Source organism: Bactrocera dorsalis, chromosome 1 (genome assembly GCF_023373825.1).
Source record: "Bactrocera dorsalis isolate Fly_Bdor chromosome 1, ASM2337382v1, whole genome shotgun sequence".
Lineage (NCBI taxonomy): Eukaryota > Metazoa > Arthropoda > Insecta > Diptera > Tephritidae > Bactrocera > Bactrocera dorsalis.
The window spans coordinates 83,069,593-83,082,196 of record NC_064303.1 but is presented as its reverse complement, the minus strand read 5'-3'; the positions used below and the strand labels follow the sequence as shown (position 1 = coordinate 83,082,196).

General features: G+C 36.5%; 2 protein-coding genes across 3 annotated transcripts in view; one reads left to right on the top strand and one right to left on the bottom strand.

Moving 5' to 3' along the window:
- The window catches only part of LOC105227153 (uncharacterized), a 150,053-nt gene extending 144,924 nt beyond the window's left edge, over positions 1–5,129 (bottom strand). The window contains exon 1 of one of the 2 annotated variants that reach the window (XM_049457572.1): positions 4,774–5,129. The gene's annotated coding sequence lies outside the window, so the exon portion shown is untranslated. The remainder of the gene's footprint in view (positions 1–4,773) is intronic. The other variant, XM_049457579.1, reaches the window with a different exon arrangement.
- The window catches only part of LOC105222012 (Krueppel-like factor 10), a 373,089-nt gene that overhangs the window by 148,916 nt on the left and 211,569 nt on the right, over positions 1–12,604 (top strand). The gene's annotated exons all lie outside the window — the stretch shown is intronic.

Below are 12,604 nucleotides of genomic sequence, written 5' to 3'. Positions count from 1 at the left end.
ACTCGAACGGGGCTAGGAATTCCTTAAGCAGCCCTGGGTTCAAGGCTAGTATCAGCGCCCTGCTATCGTGCTATTGTGGTTCGTCACCTCTCTAAAGAAAGTGCAGCCTTCTAACCCGGACCCTAATTCCAGCAACAAGGAGTTAACTAAGACAATAATAATCTTATTAAAAAATTAAAAAAAAAAAAAACGAAATAATCTGAAACAAAAAAATAAAAAATAAAAAAAACAAAATTGTCATGTCGGAATGATTACGTTTTTGTGATTTTGAATCCGAATTGCAGTAATATGAAACAATATTTTTATGTTTAGCGCATTAGACAAATAATCACGACATCAGAGTTAGATAACAATCCACGTTAGATAATTAGTTTACAAACTCTAACTCTGATGTCGTGACTAAACATAACAGACTTGAAAATCTATTTACATAGTTTGTTAATTCAAAATTTGCTGTACTACATATATATAGTGAGTTGAGAGCTTTTCATATAATATTGCTGAACAATAACGCTTAAATTAGAGATAAAGGAGGATCTCTTTATCTCTCCTCTCCTAGGAATGTCACTAGGAATGTGAGAGCCGCTCACCTACCGAACTTTGACAGTTGACTGGATTGGGTAGGTTTTGACGTTTTGCAATTGGAATGACTGGAACGGCCAGATTGAAATTATATCAAAAATATATGAAAACGGAGGAATTTGTTGCCGCCATTCAAGATCGCTAATTCACCTTATTAAGTATTGAAAGATCGAAAGTCAGTTGTTTTAAAATAGCATAAAATCATAAAAAAGGAACCTAGTAGTTTTGCCATATATTAAAAGTCCAAAATATAATAATTTGCAATCGTAATAAATGTTGGGTGTTTCAATTTAAATGCCCAAAAATTCTTATTTTGTTCGATCTGGCCATAATGGAAAATGTTATAAAAAATGCTTATTTTGAGGCGCTCTCACACTGGAATAAGTTGGGCATCCCATTATCCCTGGCTTAAATAGTAAATGCAGCCCTTTTTGATCTGCTACTTGGAAAGCTGCTCTCATTTCTTCAAAAAAAAATCTAGTTTTGTACATTAAGATATTGATATAAATACATGAGAGATGAGATTTAATCGAGCACAAATGGGCATGGGAAAGTATCTGTTCTTAGAATAAAAACCCTTCTTAGGAAATTTTTAATATAATGGCAATTGTTGCCAAAACTGTTTTAATTTAAAAGACAAATTTTTGACATTAGAGAAATAAAAAAGAGACAAATAGACTTTGTGATTCTGGTAGCACTGCGCGCAGCAGATATTTTGTAACAAATTTGAGTGATCTTTCAACCACTCTATATGATCGCATATCGTACGCAAGTTAAAAATTCATGTACTGGAGGCAATTAATGATTAATGAAACATTAGAAGGTTTATAAGCAATGTATGGAAATGACTCGACCTAAGTCAATAGTAAGCTTATTACACTCCAGGAGGAATTTAATTAAAGTACAAGTGAAAATTTTCATTGGATCTTGATTTTCAGCAATGCTATTGCTTTGGAAAATAACTCACAAAAGCAGAGTATGTTTTTAACTCTTGTTAGTGACACTGCTTTGATTGGCACTGTGATCAACACTTTGAGAGCCATTAAAAATGGCCTTAAAAGTATGCAATGTAACTAAAAGTTGACAGTAATAATAATGCAATATTTATGTAAAAGGGTGATCCATATCAAGGTTTTTTGCTCTTTTAAAGGAAAAGAACAGAAATTTCATATTTATTGAAGAACATTTGTTATCGTTTGCAAGAAAATTTTTTGGCGTTTATTTTCTGAAGATTATCTTTTTCAGATTGAAAATTTTTCAATTATTGCAGAATGTGAATTTTTGTAATAAAGTTGAACAAACCTAAACGTTGTTTAGGCGGAAGTCTTTCCGTGATGAAATGCCAATACTGAAAAAAATAACATGACGGCTTGACACGACTCACGCGTGAACTGTCAAAAAAAATACAATTAGAAAAAGTACGTCTACTTAGATCACCCGTTATTATTATGAGAAAAGCGTTTGCTATATTTTTCTAACATCGAGTATACAAAATATAGTATACTTAGCTTTTTAAAACAGGTGTTACAAAAAAAATATAATTCCGAAGGCACACGTCAACAAAATCAGTAAAAACTACAAAAACGTAGTTCTCACTTCTCAAGCAAAGTGTTGATCTTTAAAATGCTGTGTTTGTTGTAAAAGATGCTTTTAGGAGGCAGCCGGGGACAGGTGAGCTTTGGGGTGAGCACCCATCTTTGAAGCAAAATTCTAACTTATCATTGATTTCACTGGTATTGGGAAACTTTTCCACCAGACCTTATCAATTTTCAAAATAATTGAATATACTATATGTCAAAGTGATTACACCAAATATCTCACCCTCTCAGTCATTTTAGGTTTTTTTTCTACCTTGCCTAAAGTCCATTTAAATTGATTCGTTAATTAAGATCATCAGTAGGGTTGTCCGCTGGGTGTGGGGCCCGTCATATAAAAAACACCCCAAGTGAAAAGATCAAAACAGCTTCTCGCTGTTGTAAACTCAGCTATAAGCTTAGACACCGCCAATAAAAAAGAAGAAGAAGCACAGTATTGTAAACAAATAATTAGCTCCCTTCGGTAGAGATACACCAGTCATAAAAGATTTGAATTTGAATATAAATAGTGAAAATTTACTTATAACTGTATATATGGATATGAAAATTAAAATATTTCAGTCCACATACTAGTTTTATACATTAGTATATGTAGTGGACCAGATTCTGTCAGTTCTCTTATTATTAATGAATGACATTACAAATGCTTGTACGGAAGTGTGTCATTGAGAATGAATTCGATCAACATCTGAGCAAAGCTTTAATATTCCGAGAATTTAACTGCCATAACTGCAAAATTGATAGATTTTAATATCCAGAAATCAATCATTTAATTAAGTAGGTTTGATAAGAATTTCCAAGTTTTCTGTTTCAAAATATCGAATACATTCTATATACTATTGTGAACAAATTAAAAGGAGGTGAATTTTTTTTTGTAAGTTGGTAATACTGTTAGTGACATCTATGCGAAATTTCTATTATTATTTGAGATACTCGTTTTGTGAGGCTCTAAAAGTGAATTCTTCGATTTTTTCTATGTCTGAATTTATTGAACAAAGAAGTGCGATAATGCATCATCTCATACTGCATTGGTTATTCGTGATCATTTCGCCACATTTTCAACTAATATCTTGCTGCAACCACCGCATTCGTCTGATTTACCTTCGTGTAGCTTCTGGCTGCTCAGCAAATTCACATGATCACTCCGAGAACACCATTTTGACTCAGTTTAGGATATAAAAGCTGAATCGAAGAAGGCTAATTTAAGCTCCCCCTAACATGTTTCTCTGCAAGAAATGAGCAATGGATTTTTTCTTTGACTTAAAGCCTTGGCATCGGTCAGGAAAAATTTACAAAATTTCAGTGCTTTAAAAGTCATAACTCATGAAGTTCTAGAACATAAGACTGAAGAAAATTTGTATCAAGATAACAATGCTTTACTACTTTCAACTATCTGTGAAGATTTGTCCTTATTTGCAGCTATTAGAATGACAGGTACACAAAGTCTATCTAGTTCAACGATATGGTTTTGCAAGTAGATCTTGTTTAAGATTATTAAGGAAGAACATGGAGGGATCATTGACACTGCCTGCAAACTGAAAGAAGTCTTTGTTGAAATTCAAGGATTCTGCCATTATCAAAGCATTTCGTGAAAAGCTTAGGACATGAAAATTATCCGCCTTGCTTCGGTGCGCGCTAATCGATCTACTCAGTTCGATTTTTACGAACCCTTGCAATAAAGTGTCGTACAAATGGCAACTGTGTCAACTATATATAAATAGTAAAAACTTATTCCTTGGACTTAAATACAACTTTTTAGAAAATTTAGTTAACATATTGTTTGCGACTTCTAAGTCTTTATATACATACATATATCCATTTATATATATTCACATGTATATAAATAAAATGGTCTTAATATAACAGTTGCTTTTTGGCTATTTCATCGAATATTGCCTTACATCACGAGTAAATAAGAGAAACAAAAATCGTAAATAAAAAATTGTTGAAATAAAATTGAAAATAATTACTTGAATACCGGAAAGTATATACGAAACGCAGACACAATCTTCTTTGCTCACAAAGCCAACCATGTGGCCATTAACCTCAGCACTACCCACCTGGACGCACCGTTATTATGTATTGTATGTACGTTTTAGAGCGCGTTCACATGCCACTTCAGCACGTGAGGCACACGACTTTAGTTCTTCGCTTTTATTTTGCTCACAAACAAGCAATTTTATGTTTCTTCATTTATTGTCACCCGCCATTTGTTGGCGCTTGGCTTGGCTGTTGCCTCGCACATTAACATAATCAGATTTTTGGATTGAGTTCAAATCATTGCTAATGCCTCTTGTGGCCATTCAACACACACCCACATGCCACATAACATACATAACAACAACACCAACAACTTGCGTTCCCCTATAATTTGCTTGCCACACAAGGCACACATTTTTGCTGCCAACGCTGATGCGGCATTTTGCCATTTTGGCAGGTATTCTGCTTACCAGACGCAATTCTAATTCTGTCGTGTCGACAATTTATTTGAAATTGCAAAAAAATATGGAAATTGAAATTAATAAAAAGCTATGAGCGACTCGAATACTCTGAAAACGGTTTGCTTGCACCGTTGCAGCAAAATAAATGCAATTACCGTTATTTGATTTAAGTTTACCGTTATATTATACGCAGATAATTTCATTTAAACATTGCTGTAGAACATTATTAAGCGATTTTATTTTTTTTTATTTTTTTTCTTTTTAATATATATTGTTTAATTCACTATATATAATTTTTTTTCGATTTTCACTTCAACATTTTTTGGTTTGCAAATATAATTTTCATAGAATTTTAATTGCTTCACTTTGAAATCTCCATGTGACACATTCCAACTTGCTTTAACTGCCTTAAAGGCTTTAGTTTTGGCTTTGATTTCAATTTGAACTGCAAAGTATGCGCGACAGCACTTGCCACAACACTAACATGGCCACGCTTCCGAGTTAACTGACTTGGAACGTGGCAACGCTCGGCTACGAGCATCACATGGCAGCGTTTCCCGTTCAACGAAGCGCCAAAAACTCCCCACAAACGAGCGCACAAGCGAGCGAGCAGCCGAGTGTTAACGGCCTGAGCGAATGCTTGTGAGCAAACGACCGCATACGAGCTGGTTTTCACCAACTGTGTTGTGTTTGTGCTCCCCTGCGCTGGTTAAACTCTCAAAATGTTTTGCGGTAGTTCTCCACTTAAAGAAAGGAGCAACGTATCAAGTTGAAAGCACGTATCATGCGGACGCCACTGCGTATGAGTGACTTTGTACCGGCTTAGGTGAATATCTGCTTCAGTATCACCCCTTAAATAGCGACATACATGAATGTCAGCACACAGAGTTTGAGTCGCTTGTCAAGTTGCGTTTAATTGTTGTACCCCTTTTCACCCCCGCAAGGTACGGCGTTTGCAATTTTACATGCGTCTGCATTTAAACCGAGTTTGGTAACTTTATTCTATGAATTTTATCGCTTGACCCGCAATGTTTTTCGTTTTTACATGTCTAAATTTCACAGTCGCTCTTCGCACTGCAATTGTGCAAACAAATTTCAACACAAAATTGTCAGAAGTATGACTTGACGTGAACTCGCAGCACACACGTTGATGTTTGTTTTTGTTACAGCTATGCTGTTGCTTTACTTGTTGTTTGTTGTATTTACGTCCACTTTGTGTGCGCCACGACTGCGTCTACCCGTCTACTGTCCTCTCCACCAAAGTGTCTCCTCTTATGTCGCATACAATTTTGTTGCCGTTTTACTTTTTATGTCTGTGTTTCGCGCGTCTGTTTCATCGGTCACGTGACCCTTGTCCACGCGATTTCCTACAACTGATTAAACTGTCAAATGCACAGATTGGCTACAGACAGGTAACGAGCTCATAAAAAATACAAAAAATAAGAAAAACGATGTAGTGGTCCGCACTAAATGGACTTGTCTGGTGGTGAAAGTGGGACGCCCAGCGAATACATACGAAGTTTAGGGAATAAACAAGCGTACATAAATATTCGTTTATTCAAGGGAAGAGTCAAACCAATCAAAAATCATCGGACATCGTAATTAACTGGCAAAGTTTACTGATGACTCACAAATACTTGTGACAGAACGGAGAAGAAAAATACATCTGTCCGAAATGCAAATTGACGTCCATTAGAAATGAACTAGCATTTCAAATCATAACATTGCTCAAACGATATTGTCAAGTCCGGTGGTATTTTAATAAAAAACAGAAAATAAAAAAAAAAAAAAAACAAGAAAAAAATACAATTCCACTTCGGTTTCTGCTAAGCTATAATACCCTTCAGAGGTGTATTTTTATAGCATAAAAAGTTATAAAAATATCTCTAGTGTGATTTCGATCGGTCAGTTTACATAGCAGCCATAATCTATAGTGGCCCGATTCAAATAATATTTTCAAAGAATATAGCGACACCTGAAATAATAGCCTATGCAAAATTTCTTGAGGGTTTGTTTTTATACAAGAGCTTGAATTTGATCGGTCAAATTGTATGCATGCTATATGTTATAGTTGACCGACGTGAAGAATTTCTTTAAAAATTGTGGCGAAACTTTGAATAATATTCTATGTCAAGTTTCTTAAAGATACCCCGTCAAATGAAAAAGCTTTCCATACAAAAACTTGATGCTGATGGTTCAGTTAGCCATATGCTATTCTTGGAGCAAAAAGGTCGTGAGCAAAATTCCAGATCGATGTTTTGCCTAGTTTGCGTATATACAGCCTGACGGACATAGCTAAAGGAGTGTTTTCACCAAGACAAAGGTTCATTAGAGAGCTTCGACTTCGAACATTGGTTCTCCAACTGAGATCATCTTTACCAAATTCGAGTTCTGTAACTTTTTTGTGGCTTTGTTCTCTCCTTTCATAAATATTAATAACGGTAGTGTAGGCATTGTTTCGGTTTCATCAATCTGCACGCCAACTTATTTAGGGTATGAAGAAAGACTTGTTTTCAGTTCCTTCAAGATACATATATCAATTCTCAAGTTACAGCTCACACGGATAGACAGACGGATATCATATTGACCACAGATGCTTATTTTATTACTTGTTCGGCTGGATAAGCAAAGATTCCGACATGGACGCTTGGTACGAGCTCGTCATTGGTCCGAGAATAGCTGATTTTTAAATAACCTGGATCTGAAGTTATATCTGAACAACGGGATACTCAGTCAATCTCATCCATTTGATCGTCACAAACTCCATTGGAAATAAATAGGTAAAAGTGCCTCCATGATCTGAACAAAATTAACAATTAATTTCGTTTTTTTTAAATTGATACAAATATAGTCTCCTTAAAAGATAAAATATACTCTCTCTTGGTTACAAGTACATTTTCGTTTACCTTAAATTATTTGAGAACCATCACAGGCCAAAAAAATATAGAGTTTTTTCTTTCGCGTACTTTTAGAAATTGGTCCCTACCACAACTATTGGAAAAAAGTGCTTTATAGCATTTCCTGGTGTAGAAATATCTATAAATCAGTAGTTAAGCCATGTTATAAAGACCTTGACATTAATTTGAGTAGTCCAGTAATTCTATAGTGTCTATTATAACCAGACCAACAACACTACACAACAAATCTGAAAGAAAAATTTGCGACTGATGGCTTTGCGTATTCAAGCTGTCCTGTTTTTTAATATGATATTCGGCGTGGCCAACGCGCAAAGGACCATAAATCTTTCGCAGAACTTTTCTCTCGAAAACTCGTAACGTCGACTCATCAGATGTTGTCATCGTCCATGCCTCTGCACCATATAGCAGGACGGGAATAATGAGTGACTTATAGAGTTTTGTTTTTGTTCGTCGAGAGAGGACTTTACTTCTCAATTGCCTACTTAGTCCGCCGTAGCATCCGTTGGTAAAAGATATTCTATGTTGGATTTCGAGACTGATGTTGGTGTTGATTCTGGTTCCAAGATAGACGCTGTACACTCTTATAAAAGTTGGTTCCTTCCCTATTTAGTTTGGCAGCTCGAATTATTTTCTCGAGAAGTAGATTGAAGAAGTCGCACCAAACGCTGTGTTGTTGACACTGCTATAACCGGGTAAGCGGTTTCTACGCCGGTAAAGAAGAAGAACATGTTGCTACATATTATAATGGATTTGTTAACTTAACGGCTGAGCCGGAGCCGGGTTAAGAACTGACTATGGGCGTCGCAAGCCCCTCGGTACGGAATATGTAGACCCCAGTATCTACAGCTGCCTTTTGACCGAAAATATCGCTCAATTTATGGGATATACAGTTGAAATTCGGAGAAATCTTTGAAAATGGAAAAGGCCTACGCTGATTAAGTTTTATCAAAAACACAAACCTGCAAGTAGTATAAGCCTTAAAGGACGATCGAGACCTTCGACAAAAAAAAAAAAAAAAATGATGAAAGTATTAAAAAATTTAAGGATATGGTGCTTAAAATCGTCAGGTAAGTATTAGAGAGCTCGGCATCTGCCGCTTTTGGTGCATATTTTAGGAATGAAACGCATTCCCTCGTCCCAATAAAGGGTCTCTTTAGACAAGCTTGATCGTGCGAATTCCGGTTCCAAAATAATGGAGAGCATTATAACTACCGATGAGATTTGGATTTATGAATTCGACATGCACGCAAGTCAATAATTATCGGAATGAAAGGAAAAACGAGCTGAAAGCAAAAAAAAAAAACACGCTAAAGCCGGGTGATGCTCATTGTTTTTTCGAGATTCGTTGTTTGAAATTGGAATGAATTTGTTCCGAAGGAACAGACGATAAATAAGAAGTTCTATATCGCAGTATTGAGGCGTTTCCGTGAGGATATAGGTCGAAAACGGCCAGAATTGTGGAAGAAGAACTCATGAATTTTACATCTTGATAATATACTCGTACAATCGCATCAAACTACAATTTTGACCTTACTGAATTGATGATTTTTCTTCGTTCGATCACACCTACGTGTTCTGCTATGTAAAAGGCACAAGCAAATAATTATTCTTGTCTTACTGATTCAAATTACTTATGTCGTTTTGATCATAGATGCAGCTTTAACATATTCCATCATTTTTATAGCTATGTCTTTTGGCTACTCTTTTTTCCCCAAAAAGCTATCGCTTGTATATTGTTTTGTAGAGACAAGAGACCTAACCTATGAAGGTCAATATTATTAATTATACAGCACACAAGTACACATGTACATCTTGACCTTTTTGAGGAAAAATGACTCGTTAGGCAAATATCATTAGCTATGTCATGGCTTTTTTCGGCTGCAGTCGAAACTATTATATAATTTAAACAGTTACAATGCGTGTAGACACTGTCGCTCGAGCAATAGTATTTAAAGCCAGTATCATAAATCATTACTGAAACCGAAACTGTCAAAAGTTGTGTAGATTTGGTCACGTTAAATATGTCGTTTTACGCAAAACTCCCAACTCAACCCCCGACCACCTTCGCGCCTTTCACAGCTACTTGGGTGGGTATGTGTATGGAAATCAGTAGGTAAGGCCATCAAGGGAATGGCATTTTCGGCACCCGTTGGGTGACGTTCTGTCGAAGCGACGCCCGGCGTCTGGTGGCCTCCGCAAGGACTTGTCGGGTCACTGTTGGCGGCAACCGTCGCAGAGCAAATGAATAATGATGAAATTATTATCAACAAACAATCGTACAGTGTTGCTGTTGTTGTGACAGCTTTCCTTTAGTTACCGACAGCACTGTCGTAGTTTATTATTTTTGAAGCCGATGTCGCAAGGGTAAAAACGAGTGTTTTTGCTTTTATTGTCGTGTAACCGTTGTCCGTTGCTTGTTCTTTTGCGGATTTACTCCACATCCACTACATCCGTTCTTCCACACTCCTGCACGCACACTGCCGGTCAAACATACAGACGTCAACTTAAATCTCATTCCTTGAACTTATTTCTGTCTTCGCTGCGCGGCTCTGATACTGCGACGAGGAAATATGAAATCCGATTTAAAATAAAAGCTCAAAAATTGCCATGCATATTCATTGCTGTAATGGCTTGGAAAACGGTGGCAACAACAATTAAAGATGTCAATAAAGCAGACAATGAAAACGGTTTATGCTTTGTATAATTTTTCGCATTGCGAAAATGCATATGGGGCTCCCGAAGCGGGCGCAATGAGCTTTCGTCGATAATTGCTGGGATTCGTAATGAAATTTTGATGTCTGCTTGTTGAGGCCAATAACTGTTGTTTATGGATATGTAAAGTAGGGGTGTATTGAAAAAGAAAATAAATGCATACAATATAATTGATTTCGTTGTTGAGCCTTTGACACAAAAACTCGAAAGAACTGTGGGATGCAACAGGAAAGAAAAACTAGTCCATTCGAGAAATAATGTTAAAGAAGCTTATATTGTGATATATGGCTCTCCGTGCAACTAACAGTCCCCGGCACCCAGCCACGGTAAAATTGTATACTCTATGTCGTGGAAAATGGGAATATAATCGAAGTTCTAACTGAAACTTCCGAACTCAACTTTAGATTTGGTGTGCATAGTACATATTCAATTTCAATAATATTTTCGATAATAGGTTTGCTATAGAACTAGATCCACATATTCGGTATGTGGAGGCTTGAATAGGTTTTGTCCGATTGGAACAATTTTTGATCATAACATTGCCTACTTTAAGCGCACTATTCCGGCAAAATTTTATTCCAACACCTTCGTGGTTGCTTGATTTGCATGACCCAAAAATTGTGCTATATGAGGAAAAGGCGTGGTTTTTATACGAGTTCACCCATTTTCAAACTCTCCTCGTCATTGTAATCATATACATATACATATACATATGTATGTATATGAATAATGATGAAATATATATATATTACTCTATAACTATCTCGATCAAAATAAGCTGATACAAACAACCGTTAGGCGAAACAAAACTGTTCTCTGAAGCGATATTTTGCAGGAGTTTAACAAAACAAACTTTATTTTTGATCAAACCGGAGCTATGTTACCCATCATCGGTGCATTTCGTATAGCATAAAGGACATATGTGACTTTAAACAATACCAAAAGCTCTGTCACGATCGGGACAGACTTCTCCGAGCCGTTCGATACCAAACGAGGTTTCATACAAAGAGACTCCTTATCGTGAGGCTTCATCAATTTATTTCTGGAGAAAAGAATACGAGCTGCAGAGCTAAATAGAGAATGTACAAGCTTCTATAAGGAAATGTCTCCTCTCGTCAAACAAATCAATCATCATAATCGCAACTTGGCTCTCAAGTCATTGTTGACAATTATAACTTCGAAATCGTAGATAATTTCGTCTATCTATTCTATATATAACTGCAATTACTGTGGGTCGATCGCAGCGGTACTTTCCTGTGTCACGGTAAAAATGGCCAGGTCACTGACCTTATTTATGTATCGTTATTCATTACGACGAAAATGCGGGTATAATTATGCAAATAGCGGGGACTGTCCATAAATGACGACGGAATGATCAGCATGTAATCCAAATCATTCGGGTTGACATTGCCGTCATTTGCAATTCACTTTCAAGAGCCCCTTCTTTCTCTGATTCTGAATTACAAAATAAACAGGACTTTTTGAATCTAGGGCCCCTGGTGGCGCGATCTATGTATATGTCGACTGGTGCGTTAGAATCTGCAATCTTATCGATTGCCCTGTGAGATATTTCATAGATGGAAGTGAAGTTGAGTTTAAGTGTCAGTATGTTTGTGTAATCTGTGCGAAAATGAGCTTTGAATAAAGAGCCAACATTAAATTTTGTTTAAAATTGGTAAAACTTTTACCGAAACGTTTCTATTAAAAAAAAAAAAAAACAAGTTTATGGCGATGATTTCCTATCCCGTAGCAGAGCGCACGAGTAGTTTCAACGTTATCAAAGTGGTCGTCAGGACATAAATGACGATCCACATGTGGGACAATCAAAATCCATGATCACCGGAAATTCCATCGAAAATGTGCGTGAATTCATTATTAAAATTCATGGAAGTGGAATTGAACATCTCCAAAATCTTGATTTATCGAAAGGTGTGTGCACGGTTTGTTTCGGACAAATTGACGGACGACCAAAAATTGCTCAGAATCCAACATTCGAAGGACATCATTAAAGGGTCAAAAAGGACAAAAACAAATATTGTGACTGTTGACGAAACGTGGTGTTTCCGATATGATCCCGAAACCAAGCGACAGAGTGTTGAATGGAAGGCACCGGACTAGCCGAAACCCAAAAAATCGCGCACGGAGAAGTCAAAAGTGAAGACAATGCTGATTTGTTTTTATGATGCCAAGAGTTTTATCCTCAAAGAATTTGTTCCATCCAACCAAAACGTTAATGCGGTATTCTGCCTTGGAGTTTTGAAGCGTTTGGTGCGCCGTATTCGACGTGTTCGACCCGAATATCGCGAAGATGAAAGTTGCCGTTTGTTGCATGATAATACTCCGTCTCATCGATAGA